Consider the following 18,240-nt stretch of genomic DNA (forward strand, 5'->3'; position numbering starts at 1 on the left):
TTTATCTACCGCTGACCTAATCCGGACTCATTTAATTAAAAAAGAATACAAAGCCAAACTAAAAGACACAAATTGCATACATGTCTAGGAGCCATATCAAAGCTGTTATATAACTTATCCAATTATTAAATTCTCTTACGGGTCATAGCGTGCTTACTCATTTCGAAAGCAGTTAATGATAAGAACTTTCATCATTAATTGATATGGCCAATGTAGAAAAACGGAAAAACCCCTCCAACATCAAAGCACAAGGATGAGTTTAGAATTACACTTCTTAATTACTTTTTTTTTAATAAATAAAAGTCAATATGAAAATAGAAAATAGTTTTGAATTAAAAAAAAGTTTTGAATAACTTTTTTTTTAAAATGAATAGAAAAACAGGGGAATGAAAAGATGGCCTCCGTTTCTCGTCTGTTTTGTTTTTACTGTTATTAAACAGGGGAATGAGGAAAGAGATCCCCTGTCTCTACTCTGTTTTGATTTTTTTATTACTAAACTGGGGAATGCAAAGATCAATTCTTGTTGCAATCGCAAATTTTTGTTTCTACCTTAGTACCTTCTAAATGCTGCATGCATTAAAATTAATCTTACATACGCTAAAAGTTCTGGATATATCCAAATTATATAATGATTTTAAAAGTTCAAATTTAGCACTTAATTTTATATGTTTGTACATAAATTTAATGTGGGTATCGTATATTGCATTGTTGTTATTCACATTTTTTGTATGCTGCAATGATCTCAAAACGGTAAAATGCTTCGTGTGTCTCTTCTTTATGTTTCTCGTTTCTGTGCAGGCAAATCCTTCATTGCATAGTACTCTTCAGCTTGTACAAAGACGGCATGCATTTAGGTATAAATTCTTACACACTTATATATGATAACGCCATACAAATGTAATCAGCATTGTCTTGTGCTGTTTTCTTCACTAAAGATCTTCAATCAAAACAGGTTAGAAATCAGATGCTTAACATAGAAGTTGAAACAGAATCTAATTGAATATCGCATGAGACATGAAACATCAATTCAAGTCCTTCCTTAAACAGAGAATGCATCTAACAAATCCAAAGTGTCTTGCAAGTCTGTAGCATGACCAAAACGCTGTAAATACATTTGGGGTCAAATTATTCAAGTACAAAAAAACGAACAAGTTGAATCATGGATAAGAGATTGTCCTGGTTCGAGATAGCTTCTTTATTGTACTTGAAGGGTGGGCTCAATCTTTTCTTCAGAATTTTGCACATTTTGTAATTATTAATGTGTAAGCAAGCATACAATACCACCATCATCATCATCATAATAATAGTAATTAAAAAAATAGCAAGAGTAATGATGCGACCACAAACTCTTTTGTACAAATAATATTGTATAAACTAATGTAACATAATACGATTGGTTAAACTAAAACATCCAATGACCCTCATGATTTATTTTTTATTATTATATATTTCAGTCAACCAATCATATTATACCATATTAGTTTCTATAAAATAATTTGCTAGCTAGCACCAATATTTAATTAATTAATACTCACCATTTCATTGAACAATTTTTGTATGGTGTCATTGAGATTGCCTTCCCAGCATCCTTCTTCTCCTTCGGTGAGTTTCACTTTGTTTAGCTTTGGTGTGTCTACAACTCCTTGAGAGAAAATCTTCATCTTTGGACACTGTCTCACAACTACTCGTTCCAAGGACGGGAATTCAAGAGTATAATTACCCAAACAAATGCTTGTTAGTTAAGGCAAACAATCAAGTCCCAAGTACTCCAATTTCCTGAAAACAATGCAATCTTTCGCTTCTTCTCCAACTTGCGATTGTATGATTTCTTCTATCATTTTGCAATCAACTATCTTCATTTTTTTAAGATTCACTAGACTTTTAGATGTTAAGAACGTCAACACATTTATCAACCCGTGACATTTTGATACTTCCAGAGTCGCCAGAATTTCCAAATGCCATGAAGGCGGTACTAATTTTTGCAACTTACTACATTCCGATACGTCTAGACTTTGCAAATTTGCAAAAACTTTGTTGGATTCGGCATTTTCCTTCCAGAGATGCAACACATTGGGTAATCTAGACAGCTTTAACCGTCTCAATTTGGGGAATGCAACCTGAAAATCAACAAACTTAAGTTGTAAAGAAAATACATAACTAATCTCTGCAGTCCTCCCAACATTTTATATTCAAATTGGTTTCATTTTTGGAAGGAACCAAAAAAAAACAAACAAATTAATTACCCTTGAAACACATAAATCAAATCTAATGCTAAATCCAATATGAATTAGCTAGGAAAACAGAGATGTAAGGCGTAAAATGGATATAATTCACACCATGTTACCGATCATCTAATTAATTTGAGACATTTTTATAATTCTTATTGTAAAGTTAGTTAATAATAACAATAATACTGTTAAATCATATATAAATTAAGACAACTTCTAGGAAGATGAGTCATTAAATTTGATTTTGAGTCTAATGAAATTACACCTATGCGAATGAAAGTGAAGAAGAAATAATAATAATAATAATAATAATAATAATAATAATAATAATAATAATAATAACCACCTTTTCATCGAAGGGTGGTTCTATATGATCAGCTAGCTGGAAGTTCTCTGATTTTATTTCTTGAGGTTCCTTATTATCCGCTGTCATGTGCTGCGCAGACATAGAATTGGAGATGAATGTTTTCATATTAGGGCAATTCTCAATGGTCAGATGCCACAACTTAGGTAGTTCAATTATACTCTCGTTGGAGTTGCAAAATCTTTTGAGTTTTGGAAGATCCATGATTTTTAGTTCCCGTAGTAAAGGAAATAGTAGACCAAAATGTTCTTTGTTAGTGAATTAGATGAAGCTGGAGCAGAGCATGATGTTGCTATGTAGCTGGTTGTAGCAGATCAAATCATTAAGCTAACCTGTCAAAGTTAGTTAGCTGGTTGAGCTTATGTGTCAAGTTAGTTATACAGCAAATGGTTATGTGTTGCAACAATCTCGTGTGTGTGTAAAGAGATTGTAGCTCAATATAAATATTAATCAGTAGTCATTAAACTGTAAGCTTGGAATAATAAAAGATCCAACAGATTTCTTTGCAAAGCTCTTTTTTTTTTTTCTTTCATTTTCTAGCCTACCAAACAATATAGAACTAAGTTTCTTTCATGGTATCAGAGCCATAAATGGCAAATATAGTTCAAAACAACAACTCTTTCAGTTTTGTTACGCCATGTTACGCCAGTAAAGCTAGATCAAAACAACTTCATTCGGTGGCGCACACAAATTTTAACTTCAATCAAAGGAAACAGTTTGGAAGGGTTTATCAATGGCGATCGAGAATGTCCTGAGCAGTTCCTTTCTTCTGGAAACAACAATGGAGCTGAAGTTTTAACTGAATCTGGATCCAGATCTATTAATCCAGAATTCGTAGCTTGGATGAAGACTGACCAACTCTTACTGAGTTGGATGATGTCATCGATACAGCAAAATCTGCTTGCTACTGTGATTGATTCTACAACTTCAAAACAGCTTTGGGAGACTCTTGCTAGTATGTTTATCTCTCAATCACAAGCTAGAATTCAAACACTTAGAATGCAAATTCAAACTATTAAGAAAGGTGCAATGCATATGTCTGATTATTTTGTAAAAGTAAAACGCATAGCTGATACTTTAGCTCTAGCTGGAAAACCTATTAAGTTAAATGATCTTCTGATGCATATATTAACTGGTCTTGATTCATCAGACTATGAGTCTTTAGCCACAGCTGTGTTAGCTCGAGGTGAAAAGATCACATTAGATGAACTATATTCTTTGTTGTTGAATCATGAAAATAGAGTTGAGCAAAAGAAAGGAAAAATTGCTGGTGATGTGATGCATAACATGACAGCAAATATTGCTCAGAAGAACTCAAAGCTTCAACAACACTTTTATAATTGAGTCACAATACAATTTACAGTAGTGTGAGAATCTTTTCAAGGTTACAATCTCACAAAACTCGTGAGCACAGATTCTAATACACATAACAAACTTTTGGAGGGAAGCTGATAAGCTCTATAACTAACTGCAAAACTGACTTCCAGCGTGGCTTGATGACTCAGCAGCTGACTCATCATATGTTATTCTTAACACATTTTTGTTCCTTCAACTACAACTATCTAATATAATATTCTTTTGATGACTGAAGATCAATCGTGATAATATTAATTAAATAATTAATCAATCAATTAATTAATTATTAAACAAAAAATTTTCACCTTGTGAACATGATCATCCTCTGCAATGATTTCTTTGAATCCCTGAGTAGTTGTTGGTTTCTCCTTGTCGGGCCCTATAAATGAACAAAAACAATATATAATTAACCTCTATTGTTTTTTTCACCAAAAAAAAAAGAAGAATGAGCCAATGTCAATAATCCTACCAATAATTAATTTCAACACTTACCAATAATCATTTTCATTTCACGGCAATCTTCCACTTCTACTTTATGAAGCCGCAATAGGTTTTTAGCCACAGAGAATGAGAAGAGATGCTTCAATTTGCCACAAAAAGCTACTTTTATAATCCTTAAGTTGCTGAAGGATTGATCTTCTCTGAGTTGGCTGTAGCATATCGTCTCCAAATTAGTTAAAAACATAAGAGACAATGACTCCAGCCAGGGAAAGACTTCGCAACGAACCCGTCCAACTGAACCGACAATATGTAAAATCTTAGAGTTGTTGGAAAAATATGCTCTTTAAAAGCATATGTGTTTATTTAATTGTAATAAACAATTTTTCTGATTAATAAAATAAATGAGGTATTTTATTCAAATATCTTAATTACATTAATATTTGTATTAAAGTCCATTTAATCATATTATATGTATTTATGTGATCACCATGTGGATTCACAGAAGACATAAATACAAGTTATCTTATGATTAAATAAGTTTAGTTCGCAGTTGATAAATAAAGTTGGGCACTTTATTTAGGTATAAACTGTAATAAATTCATTGAATGATTTGTCTTAATCATGTATGAATTTATTGATGTAGTACGACTACATTGAACAGGATCACATATGAGATTTAATTAACTTTGTAATAACTGTCAGACTTATTAAATCTCATAGGCATTGATTTTACTGTAATCTTAATCTTGAGTTAATTATGATTTCATGATTGTAATTGTTATTCCATTTGAGTTACCAATGGGCACGACACATACTTGTGGTCAAGATTACCCGGTATCTTGGTGGGAGCAATTATGAGTATTGGAGTTATGGATTAACAATATAGAATTTGTACAACACATCTCTTGATAGGTTTTCGGCACTTGATCATTGAATTCTCTGGCCAAAGTGCGTCAACATATTTAGTATGTTGAAAATGATCATTAGAGAAAACCAGTAAGGATCAAGGAAAAAGATGGTATTAAATTGATTGGACAGTTGAGATATCAATTTAATTAACGATGTGGTACAAAGGATTGTGCAGTAAAGAAATCAATGTGGCTTGGGACGAATTATTATTCGAGCATACAATTATGGAAGTCAGTTCCAATCTTTTAGTGGAGTAGATTTGGAATTAAATAATTAGGCTAGTTTAATTACAGGCCTAATTGTTATAGCCACTATTGTATGTTCCCAAATGATCCCCGGGTTAGCTCATTTAATTGACTGCACCACTACTGGACTAATAAGCAAGATAACTAGCTATTTGGGCCAAAAGCCTAAATATATCATTTAGTGAGAGGCTCCATTTAATTAGCTTATGTAAGGGGCCTTATGTTATTTTACATGGTGGGTCCCCTATTAAATGAAAAGTACCGTGTAGGGTTTTCACTAAAGGGAGATATATAAGGCTTATTTTCTTAAAAGAAAAAGGTGGAGCCACTTTATACAGATCAGAGAAAAAGATTTTTCTCTCTATTGTTGAGAGAAAAATTTTCTCGTGCTAGTTGCTTTGGTAGTGATAAAGGCGCCCACACGTCAAGTGCAGATCGAACCTGAGTCATAAGCTGGAAGATCATTGGTGACAGTTCATGATCTAACAAGCGTGTTGGTGCAGGATCGTGATCTAACAGGAGTGGTGGTGGCGGATCGTGATCTAGGAGCCTAAATCACTTCAACGGAAAAAGCCAAATCGGATTTTCAAGGTACGATTTCTAGAATACAAATTCTTATATATTATATGAGAGCGATCTTCAAAAGGTTTTATAAAAATTTAAAAACCTGATTTTTCCCAACAAGAGCAATATGTTACATTAAGATGCTTCAACTGTGGAAAACCTTCCCCATCGTCTAATTCATGAACAACATTCTGAACACCCTTCAGTTCCCGTAGACAAAGATCTTCGGTTCTCTTCATTAACATTTTCGTCCCATAATTCTCCAAAAGAATGCTAACTTTTCCTAGCCTCTTGAGTATCATCAATCTTGATGTTTCAGATTTGACGTGCCGTTGGCCCAACTTATCTCCGATACATATCCTATATCTTTGCAATTCCACAAAGACCAAATCCTGCGGCAGAATTTCGGCATCTGGAACATCTATCTCCAAAGTAGTTAGCTTTGACAACCCCTTCAACTCGGTAAGACTGGCATTGCTTCCTCCTTCAACCTTATCCCACTGTGAAAAGCTGTTATCCATATACAGTTCTTCTAATCGAGATAATTTTGAAATGACATTCGGTGCTATCACCTCAAGGTTCCAACAATTGCTCAAATCTAACAACCTTAACCGTGTCAATTGTCCAATTTCAAGTGGCAGCTGCTCAATATTAGAATCTCGAAAGCTGAGAATATCTAACTTCTTTAGCTGTCCAATTATGGCTATTTCATTCAGTACACAACCATCTAAACATAATGTTTGAACATTGAAGAGGCAACCAAGTGATGAAGGTAATGAAGGGATTCGAGCATTAGTAAAATGTAATACTTTGAGTTGTTTCATGCCTTCAAAAAAGAGGTCTGGGATTATTAAAGAGCTACGAAACTTTGTAAACAACAAAAGTAACTTGAGTTTTGGACATTCCAGCCGTTCTGGAAGCTCAGAAGCCTTTCTTTTGTTTAAAGGTAGAGAAATAGCGGTTGGTTCCTTCTCTATTGTCCTTTCTATCTCTTCCTTCAAGTCAGCAACATTTGGGATATTAAACATAAGCTTTTCTGAGGCAATTGATACAGCAATAGCATGAATAATGTCGTGCATTTTAGCTTCATCTTCAGCATCACCATCCAACAATAAGCATGACGATTTGAGAATGTCGATCAATGTATCCACTCTATTCCTTGCTGCTTCCAATGTGTAAACATTTTTAAACAAACCCAAACCCATACCATTTCTCAATAAGGAAGGAACTTCTAGAGAATGACCTTGACCGTATAGACCACAAAGAAGGAACAAAGACTTTGCTTCATCACTTTCCAAAAATTTGTAACTCAATTCTATGGAAGTGTAGACATTTGCATCCATTCCATGAATTTCTCTTGAATTAGAATTTCGCAGCTGATTCAACGCATCCTTTCAAATGGCAAGCCTCTTATTTTTCAGAGCATTTGCAACTGTACTCACTGCGACTGGCAAAGCTCCACATCTTTTAACAATCTCATTTGTTATAGGTTGAAAAGCAGATGTTTTTGTTGAATCGCCGACTATCTTCTCAAACAACTGCAATGCTTCTTTGTCTGCTAAGATTTCAATTGAGAAATTTTTCTGAGATTTCATATCATCATGCAATAAATCACGACTTCTAGACGTCAATATTATTGTCCATCTTCTCTGATCATCCTCTCTACCTTTCTCATCAACATCTCCAGAAGGAATTCCAACCGCATCCAACTCAAGTTTTGTCCAAATATTATCCAATATAATGAGGACCCGCTTCTCTTGCTTCAACCTTTCACGCAGTCGAGAAGCTCTATGGTGTATACTATCATTCAAGTCAAATTTCATGCCTAAATCAGAAGCGAGCTTGTCTTGAATTTTCTGGGGATCTGGGTTCTCTGTTACCCACAGCCATAGCGACCTTATCGAACAAGTTATCTTCCATCACTTGCTTTGCAACTTGCTTGACGAGCGTGGTTTTCCCCACGCCGCCCATCCCGTAGACCCCAATTATCTTGAGCTTATCGTCCTTCAACGCCTCCACAACATCTTGAAGTACTTTCATTCTTGAATCAAAGGCCTCGAAATCTTTCGCTTGCATATGTTCTGCCCGCTTTGGAGCAGGACGGTAGGAAACATTAGAGAAGTTGCCTTTTCCCACGAGACTAGCGGCAGCTTCTGCGGCCTTTGCTGCTTGTTTACTAAGCTTGTAACGAGAAATCAAGTTTGGGCACAATCCTTTGAAGCAGGACTTCTTAGCTCTATCTTCAACATCAATGATGGATTTTGCAACCCCTTCACTGATGAATTCGTCAACGCTATGTAGCCAGTCTGTGACACCCTCATAAAGCTCATCCCCTTGTAGCCTAGCATGATTAACTGGTTGCTGCACCATTTCTCTTTTATATCCCAGCTGCTTTACTTGATCTTTTAGCTTATCTATGTAGCTCTAGTACTTGAACACATAAGATATCTCCCGTATAATTGGTTTGAACAGTGACTTTGCACCTTCTGATACGATGCTGGAAAAAGCAGCCAGACCCACCTCTGCCATTGCCTGCTGCTTAACAAATCTAATAATATGTCAAATAAACTAAAATGAACTAGAAGGAAAGACAAGAAAGGAAAAGACAGCAAACAGTATCGCAACATTGATCTTGAATCAACTGAAACATGAACAGAGCATTTTTTCTTCTTTATTAAGGATCAGAGTTTTTGCTATTAACAGAAACGTACTTCAAGTGTCTAAAAAAACAACTATAAATGAACAATAACTACAAAACTCAAGCAAAACAAGCCGTAAAAGTTTTATCATGGAAAGTGGATGGAAATTGAGAAAGAAATGCTATAAAGATCAAGCATCAGAGATTATGCTATTAAAAGAAATTAATTGAAGGTTTTAGTACAAGTGCACATGTTTAATTATATGGCATCAGAAAGTTGATGAGCTAATGTAATCGCCTTGAATATTTAAGAACAATTTCAATGAGCAAAAAAATTTCTGTTAACTGCAAAGGAATGTGATTATAGAGAGCTTATGAAAGTAATGATTTGCAAAAGAAGAAGACTTAATAATGCAGCCCTTAATATTTATTAAATGACTTGTGATCATTTCTTTTATGAATAAAATGCCAGCAGCAAAAATAGAAAAAAGGGCTAAATTTACTAAGTCTTATTTTATTTTTGATTTCTTTTATTTTCATTCGCCGAAGAGGGAGTCTCTCTCTCTTTTCTTTTTTCTTTTTTTTTTAAAGGGAATCTCCTTACCTAATATGACATAATGAAAGCAATCCGTAAATAGTACAATAATCATATAATATAATGATAGAAAGCAAGTGCATGAGCCACGAAGATCTGGAAGAATGCCAAAGCCAAACCATAAGTATATTACGTGAGAGCATAAGTTGATTCCCATGCAAGCCATGCATGACACATGCATGTGCAGTTTCACGTGTGGAAATTGTAAAGATGAGTACTGGAGCCATGATTTTGGGATGACCTTATCAAGTTGATTTTGGGATGACCTTATCAAGTTGCTTTTGATTATCTTTACGAAATATTAGCTAGGTCGTTATTTTAATATTTGTTTTATTGATTTCAGCCGTGATTGTAGATTGAAAATCAAGGTCTTGTGATTATAAATAAGCTCCAGAATATGAATAAAGGCATTGAGAATTCTAAACAACAATTATTGGGTCCTTTCTCGCCATAAGCAGAAAAATATCACTTGTGTTACGCGTGATCATTGGCTGTCTCTGACTGGGACCTAACATTGGTATCAGAGCTAGCTATCAATGAGGACCAACAAGGAGCGCATCGAACGAATTGAAACTGATATCGGGAGCTTACAGAACAAGATGGAACAAATGGAAATTGGGTTCAATGACAAGCTGCAACGTCTGGAGGATACCATGAACAAATTGGTTGAATCTTTTAGTGCAACCAGAGGCACTGCCAGTCACGGCACTAACGAGAACATTGGATCTTCACGACACGACACTAACGAGAACATTGGACCTTCACGATCATTCCGCGAGGAAAGTGAAAGAGGTCGACCACCGATGCCGACAAGACTTGCTAAGTTGGAGTTTCCCCGCTATGCCGGCGACGACCCAACGGAGTGGTTCAATCGGGTAACGCAGTATTTTGAGTACCAAGAAACCACAGATGAGCAGAAAGTAGTCTTAGCGGCATATCACTTGGAGGGCGAAGCAAATCAATGGTGGCAGTGGATGTGCAAGGCTTACCGAGAAGAAGGTCGACCGGTTACGTGGGAAATATTTGTTGACGAGTTGTGGGCGCGCTTCGGACCCACTGATTGTGAAGACTTTGATGAAGCATTGTCTCGGGTCAAACAAACAGGTTCTCTGCGAGAATACCAAAAGGAATTTGAGAGGTTGGGAAACCGAGTTCATGGGTGGTCACAGAAAGCGTTGGTAGGCACTTTCATGGGAGGGTTGAAAACGGAGATTGCAGAGGATATACGGATGTTCAGGCCACGAACGTTAAAGGAAGCCATTAGCCTTGCTCGTATGAAAGACGACCAGATAACACGCCAACGAAGATTATTCCGACCAACAATTGTCAGCCGAACACCGCCGGTCCCCAATCGAGCATCACCAACAGTACCCTTCAAACGACTGTCTTGGGAGGAGATGCAACGTCGACGTACACAAGGGTTATGCTTCAACTGTAATGACAAGTTTACCGTTGGCCACAAATGCACCAAGGCACAATTACTGATTTTAGAAGGCGAACCACAAACAGAAGAATTCATCTATGAAGAGGTCACGGAAGATGATCCAACAACGGGACCAGCAGAAATGGAAAAACCTAAAATCTCTTTATATGCATTAACGGGATGGACTGCACCTCAAACAATGCGAGTCATGGCAAGGATTGGGCCGTACAAAATAATAGTCTTAATAGACAGTGGGTCCACCCACAATTTCATTAGCACTAAACTTGCTAATTTGCTCCAATTACCCGTCAAACCAATGGAGACTTTCACAGTACGCGTTGCCAACGGTGAAAGATTGACATGTCAAGGGAAGTTTGAACAGGTACAACTTTTCATTCAAGATATTTCTTTTTCACTCACGGTTTATTCTCTACCGATATCAGGATTAGATATGGTACTGGGTGTGCAATGGCTCGAACTATTGGGTTCAGTCGTATGTAATTGGAAGACATTAACTATGGAGTTTGAGTGGGGAAACCGGAAACAACGCCTACAAGGGATAAATCCGCAAATGGTACAGCCAGCATCGGTGACAGAAGTAACGAAGGAAATTAAACAAGGTCATGAGGTATATGCAATTTGTTTCCAAATAAAACTAGAAGAGTCGCTGGGCACGTTACCACCAGATATGCAGCAGCTGTTGACAAATTATGAGGCATTGTTTTGTGAGCCCACGCAGCTCCCTCCTCCACGAGACATTGATCATCGAATTCCATTAAAGGAAGGTACCGAGGCAATTAACGTAAAACCGTACCGGTACGCTTATTTCCAAAAAGCAGAAATTGAAAAACAAGTACAAGAGATGCTCACTTCAGGGTTAATCCGGCCAAGCACCAGCCCTTTCTCCTCACCGGTGCTGTTGGTAAAAAAGAAGGACCGCAGTTGGCGCTTTTGTACCGACTACAGAGCTCTAAATCAAGTCACCATCAAAGACCGTTTTCCAATTCCAACGGTTGATGACATGTTAGGCGATCTCCATGGTGCCGCATATTTCACAAAATTGGATTTAAGGGCAGGGTATCATCAGGTGCGAGTTAATCCTGCGGATGTCCATAAAACTGCATTCTGAACTCACAACGGGCATTGCGAATACCTAGTGATGCCGTTCGGATTGTGCAATGCACCATCAACGTTTCAGGCTTTGATGAATTCTATTTTCCGTCCTTACCTCAGAAAATTTATACTTGTATTTTTTGATGACATACTAATTTACAGCCCCACGTGGAGCTGCCATTTGAACCATATGAAACAGGCACTAGAAATTCTTCGAGAACAGCAACTTTTTATCAAGGCAAGCAAGTGCAATTTCGGGCAGTAGGAATTGGAGTATCTAGGTCACATAGTCACTTGTCATGGCGTAAAGGTAGATGACAAGAAAATTGCGGCGATGGTAACTTGGCCCCGGCCACAAAACATCTCCGAGCTGAGGGGATTCCTTGGTCTCACCGGATATTACAGAAAATTCGTGCAAAGGTATGGGTTGCTTGCTCGGCCACTCACTAATCTTTTGAAGAAAGGACAGTTCGGCTGGAGTGACGAAGCGGAAAAAGCTTTTGACAATTTAAAGAAGGCTATGACTATTACTCCAATGCTCACCATGCCCAACTTCAATGATACTTTCATTATTGAAACTGACGCTTCCGGCGATGGTATTGGTGCGGTGTTACAGCAGCAAGGAAAACCAATAGCGTACATGAGTAGAGCTCTCGGCATCACAAAGAAAGCTTGGTCAGTTTACAACAAAGAGATGCTCGCCATTGTGGAAGCTATTCGAATATGGAGGCCATACTTGTTAGGGCAGGGTTTCACAATCCAAACTGACCATCGCAGCATCAAGTTCTTCCTGGAACAGAAAGTCGCAACACCGGAGCAACAAAAATGGATGGTAAAATTAATGGGCTAGGATTATGAAATTGTTTATAGGCCGGGTCGAGAAAATACAGCCGCAGATACGTTGTCACGACGTTTTGACAGCCCAACTCTATTTCATGTCTTTATTCCGCAGGTTGCTATATGGGAAGAAATAAAAAACGCGGCCAGCAATGATGAGTACATGAAGAGAATAAATTCAGTTGTGCAAGCCCAACCTTCAGGGCCTTACACGTTGCGGGATGGCATGATATTTTTTAAGAATAAAGTAGTAGTTCCACAAGCATTACGGGACACACTCCTATTTCAAGCACATGACACAAAGATAGGAGGTCACTCTGGAATTCTTCGCACATTCAAACGTTTATCACAACAGTTCTACTGGCCATCCATGTTCCAAACTGTGCGTGAATACTTGAGTAAATGTGCAACTTGTCAACAAACAAAGGCAGAAACACTCAAGCCGGCAGGACTTCTCCAGCCTCTGCCAATCCCGTGTCAGGTGTGGGATGATATTACACTAGACTTTATTGAAGCTTTACCCTGGTCACAAGGGAAGAATGCTATTTTGGTAGTGGTAGATCGACTGAGTAAATCAACACATTTTATGGCTCTTTCTCATCCTTACTCAGCAAAAACAGTGGCGGAAAAATTTATTGAGGGAGTAGTGAAGCTGCACGGCATGCCCAAATCAATCATTAGCGACCGAGACCCTATATTCATCAGCAGATTTTGGCAAGAGTTCTTCAATTTATCCAGCACCAAACTCAAAATGAGCTCGGCGTACCACCCGCAAACCGACGGCCAAACGGAGGTAATTAATCGATGCTTGGAACAGTACTTGAGATGTTTTGTTCACCAATGGCCGCGAAAGTGGCATTCTTTTTTGCCGTGGGCAGAATTTTGGTACAACACCACATTCCACGTCTCCACCGGAATGACTCCATTCCAAGCTTTGTATGGAAGACCACCTCCAACCGTGCCCATGTATCAACTTGGTTCCTCGCCGGTGCATGAGGTTGATCAAGCCTTACATTCACGTGATGAACTGCTCTTACAATTAAAGAAAAACTTAGTCACAGCAGCTAACAGGATGAAGCAAACAGCTGACAAGGGTTGCCGCGACGTTGAGTTCAAACAGGGAGATATGGTGTTATTAAAGTTGCAGCCCTATCGGCAGACTTCAGTGTTCAGAAGAGCACATCAGAAATTAGCTTGCAGGTACTTTGGGCCGTATTTAGTTCTTCGCAAAGTTGGAGCCGTGGCCTACGAACTACAATTACCAGAGAATGCTCGAATTCACCCGGTGTTTCACGTCTCTTTGCTTAAGAAAGCCGTGGGTGATTATGATAGAAAGCAAGTGCATGAGCCACGAAGATCTGGAAGAATGCCAAAGCCAAACCATAAGTATATTACGTGAGAGCATAAGTTGATTCCCATGCAAGCCATGCATGACACATGCATGTGCAGTTTAACGTGTGGAAATTGTAAAGATGAGTACTGGAGCCGTGATTTTGGGATGACCTTATCAAGTTGCTTTTGGGATAACTTTATCAAGTTGCTTTTGATTATCTTTACGAAATATTATCTAGGTCGTTATTTTAATATTTGTTTTATTGATTTCAGCCGTGATTGTAGGTTGAAAATCAAGGTCTTGTGATTATAAATAAGCTCCAGAATATGAATAAAGGCATTGAGAATTCTAAACAACAATTATTGGGTCCTTTCTCGCCATAAGCAGAAAAATATCACTTGTGTTACGCGTGATCATTGGCTGTCTCTGACTGGAACCTAACATATAATAAGTAAAAATACCCATATATGTATAATAATAATGATGGGATCCATATGTTTATACTAATTAAATTGGTGGACCAGAATTTATTTGACCTTACTTGTTTTCTATTTAATTAAAATTGAACCGATAGAGAAAAATTGTCGTATTGATTGTTTCGATTGTGGAGTTCCAACACTGAAAGTGAAGATTTCATCAACTTTCACATGGACACGTACCGTCATGCATATTGCATTATATTCCTAGAAAAGCAAGATTAATTCTTTTAATAAGCAAACGCGTAGGTGGGAATCCATTCATGAAACAAGTGGAACGACAATATCAAACCAATGATAATTCAAAATCTGAATCCGCCTGATGGACGGCAACTCATCTGAACCATTCTCCTTTAGTAACAGGAGAATAAAATTATATCGATGATAGATAATTTCAAAACAGGGGAATGAAAACAGAGGAACCTGATTTTCCTCCCCTTTCTTTTTTCCCCCAACTCTTCTTCTTTTTATATTTTCCTTGGAATTTTTGGCAAACGAAAAAAAAATATTACTAGTAAGCAAAGGGGATTGATTGAGGGTACATTTGGGATTTCTTTTATTTCTTTAGGTTATAGGTGGTTTACTTATCATGACTTGCACTTAGGAATGGATTATGCACTTGTTTAGTCATCAATCATGAGAACATTTCTTTTTAAAGCATCTAATCAGCTTCAAACTAATAAAAAATTCTTTTTTCCCCCAACTCTTCTTCTTTTTATTTTTATATATTTGATAAGCACGCTCACTATTAATAGAATTCATTAGATATCTTAATTTAAATAACTTCTTGTAGGGTGTTTGGTAAATGATGATTATTTGACAATCAATTTTCAAATAATCTACTATACAAATTTGATAAGTGAAAATTAAAAGTGTAATATTCATGTGCAATGATAAAAATGTACTTGTTTGCTTATTTGTAGTTTATTCGGAATATTATTATTAACATCATTTTTTTATTTACTGGATTTTTAAAGAGTATATTCTATTTTCTTTATTACATATCTATATCATTTTTTTATTAACTATTTTAATTTGCAATAAAACTAACTTTAATATTTTTTTAACTAAAAAAATTCATGCTAACATATTATCAAATTGATTAATAAATAAGTGCAAAAAGAAAATGCAAAAATTTAATCTTTATATAAACTTTTATGTACATAAAACTATTGCAATCAAAGTAGTTCATAAAAATAAAATATTATATACATGTGTGTAAAAAAATATATAACTATAATATTGTCCACTCATTAAACTTGCAGCACTATTATTTCTCAATCTCCCCATCTCTCGACCTTTAGGAACATTAATACTATGATCTTCTTCTTAAATTCGACCTCCATTTCCACAGTATCAACAAGGCGATCAATTTGCTGTGACAGCCTTTCAACTCCTCCCACTTTCCTCCCTTTTGCGGCCGCTCTTTTTCCTTTTCTTTCTTTGATAGCTTCAATGGGAACAAACTCATCTAACGACAAGTACATTCTTCAACCACAGTAGAATTGGTAGTTGATATTTTACTACTCTCAGATGGTATCTAAACATGGTCACCAGTGATTGTTATATTAAAAAAAATTCTATTCAAATTTTCCTCTGACTTTGTGTCGATACCTTTCATGCAAAATCTATTTGCTTCAGAAATTTCTTCCGTATGTTGATATCATATTAAAGTGAATTCAAGATCCTATATTATTTTGCATGACATCAAAATTTAGCCGAATGGTAAAGAATTTCCCTTTTTGTTTGTCCCACAACTATATAGTCTCATTTTTGGCAATAAGCTCACAATATGCACGGAAATGAAGATTTATTAAAAACTTCCCTATAATATTAAACACTAAACAATATCACTATGTTGTGCATATGGTGCCTCGTCAACAATTTGATGTTCATTTTGTTGCTCGGGTGAATATGACTACTTGCGTTGCGAGTCCATGCTTTTGTCGTTTGGATGGAGGACGGGCCATCTTTTTATTTTAGATGGTTTGTAGGACTTCTGATAATTATTTTTCTAAAACTGATTTATGGTTAATAAGACCTATGAAAGCATTCAAAGAAGCCACCGAACTCAGAGGAAAGCCATGGTTAAATATACTGTGAAGCACGTGAGCTCGTTTTTTAATCTCCTGATCACTCATAAGCTTTTCTATACCACTCACTATATCATCCTTTTGAATCGATTTTGATTGATCATCAGAGATCATGTACCCACCTTGAGATGATTGATCACAAATTTGGCATTGTAATGTTGGTCACCTCTAATTGGCCATGCTAAAATTGGGACTCGACAACCAATTGCTTCTACTGTTGAATTCCATCCACAGTGAGATAAAAATCCACTCGTTGATTGATGATTCAATATCAATGATTGTGGCGCCCATCCATCTATTATCAAACCCTTTTTACCGACTTTATTATCCAAACCACTACGAAAATAACTGCCTTCAGCTGGTTTGTCCAAATGACGTAGAGGATCCAATCTACCTGCACCACCTTGAATTACCAAAATAAACGGTCGATTTGATGCTTCTAAAGCATTGGCTAGTACTAAGTACTCATCTAAGGTCGGATCCACTTCAGTACCAAACGACACATATAACACAGATCCACGTGATTTCAAATTCAACCAATCTCATCTTCCGTCATGTTAGAACTCCGCCGGTTGGTTCTCATCTCATGATCATGAAGCTTTGAACCGGCCGATTTGTAAAATTGTTCAGGTAACAGTGAGCCCACTCCCCACACCGGCTTTCCCAATTGATTGGCTAAATAATTAATAAATGGTCCCTCAAGACCATCACACGTGTTGAACATCAACGCCATTGATCCCTCTACTTCCTTCATCCAGTGTGGTTGATCACCGGCTTCTAGTGGACCTTTTTTTCTCGGAACCGGGTGCACCTCGCAGAGGTGGTGGACCACTAGGAGGGGGCCCATGAGGCCTGTGTTTAAGATTCGATTCAAATAAAGCCATATCCTGGGGTAACCCAGGAAGTAAACGGCCCTCTCCCGGTTTGACCCCTTGGATGCGAGCCTGCCACATGGCACACTCCACAGCTGCCGAGCAAGCACCAGAAGTGAAGAACCCAACAATGGGAACTTCAAAAAATCTTGAAAACATCAGCCGTCCAGCCCATCATAACGTCGATGACTGCACAAACGGGTCGGCTTTGGGTTCCCGGGTTGAAAGAGGTTTCGAAGGCCTTGAAGCATTTGGCTGTGCATGACAACATGGGGGTGAGGAGGCGAAGGAGGGTATTTCAGTAACTTCAAAGAGAGGATATTGGTGAAACGAGGAAGGGATAATGCTGGTCGCGGAGATGAGGAGGATATTTCAATAACTTCAAAGAGAGGGTATTGGTGAAACGAGGAAGGGATAATGCTGGTGGCGGAGATGAGGAGGATATTTCTGTAACTTCAAAGAGAGGGTATTGGTGAAACGAGAAAGGGATGGTGCTGGTGGCGGAAATGTGAGAGGGAATGATGAGGGTAGATTTGTAATTACGAGAAGCGATTTGGTTGCATAACTCAATGCATAGAAATAGATGTCCCTGACCGAAGAATGGGACAATCCAAATCTCGGCCTCAGCAGCAGTAGCAACAGAGCTTGACATCTTTTTGAATTATTTGATACTTAATTGTTACTGTTTGCTTTTACCATCTTTCATAAAACACTCCTTTTTATATATAAAGAGATGACTTAATGGAGAAGTAA

At 37.2% G+C, this 18,240-nt stretch overlaps 2 pseudogenes; both read right to left on the bottom strand.

Annotated features, from left to right (window-relative positions):
- Window positions 1–1,039: 1,039 nt before the first annotated feature.
- Window positions 1,040–9,517, bottom strand: LOC112098083 (annotated as a pseudogene).
- A 7,011-nt stretch (window positions 9,518–16,528) lies between these two features.
- On the bottom strand, window positions 16,529–17,758 carry LOC18041266 (annotated as a pseudogene).
- Window positions 17,759–18,240: the final 482 nt, after the last annotated feature.

Source organism: Citrus clementina, unplaced genomic scaffold (genome assembly GCF_000493195.1).
Source record: "Citrus clementina cultivar Clemenules unplaced genomic scaffold, Citrus_clementina_v1.0 scaffold_5, whole genome shotgun sequence".
NCBI classification, from domain to species: Eukaryota; Viridiplantae; Streptophyta; class Magnoliopsida; order Sapindales; family Rutaceae; genus Citrus; species Citrus x clementina.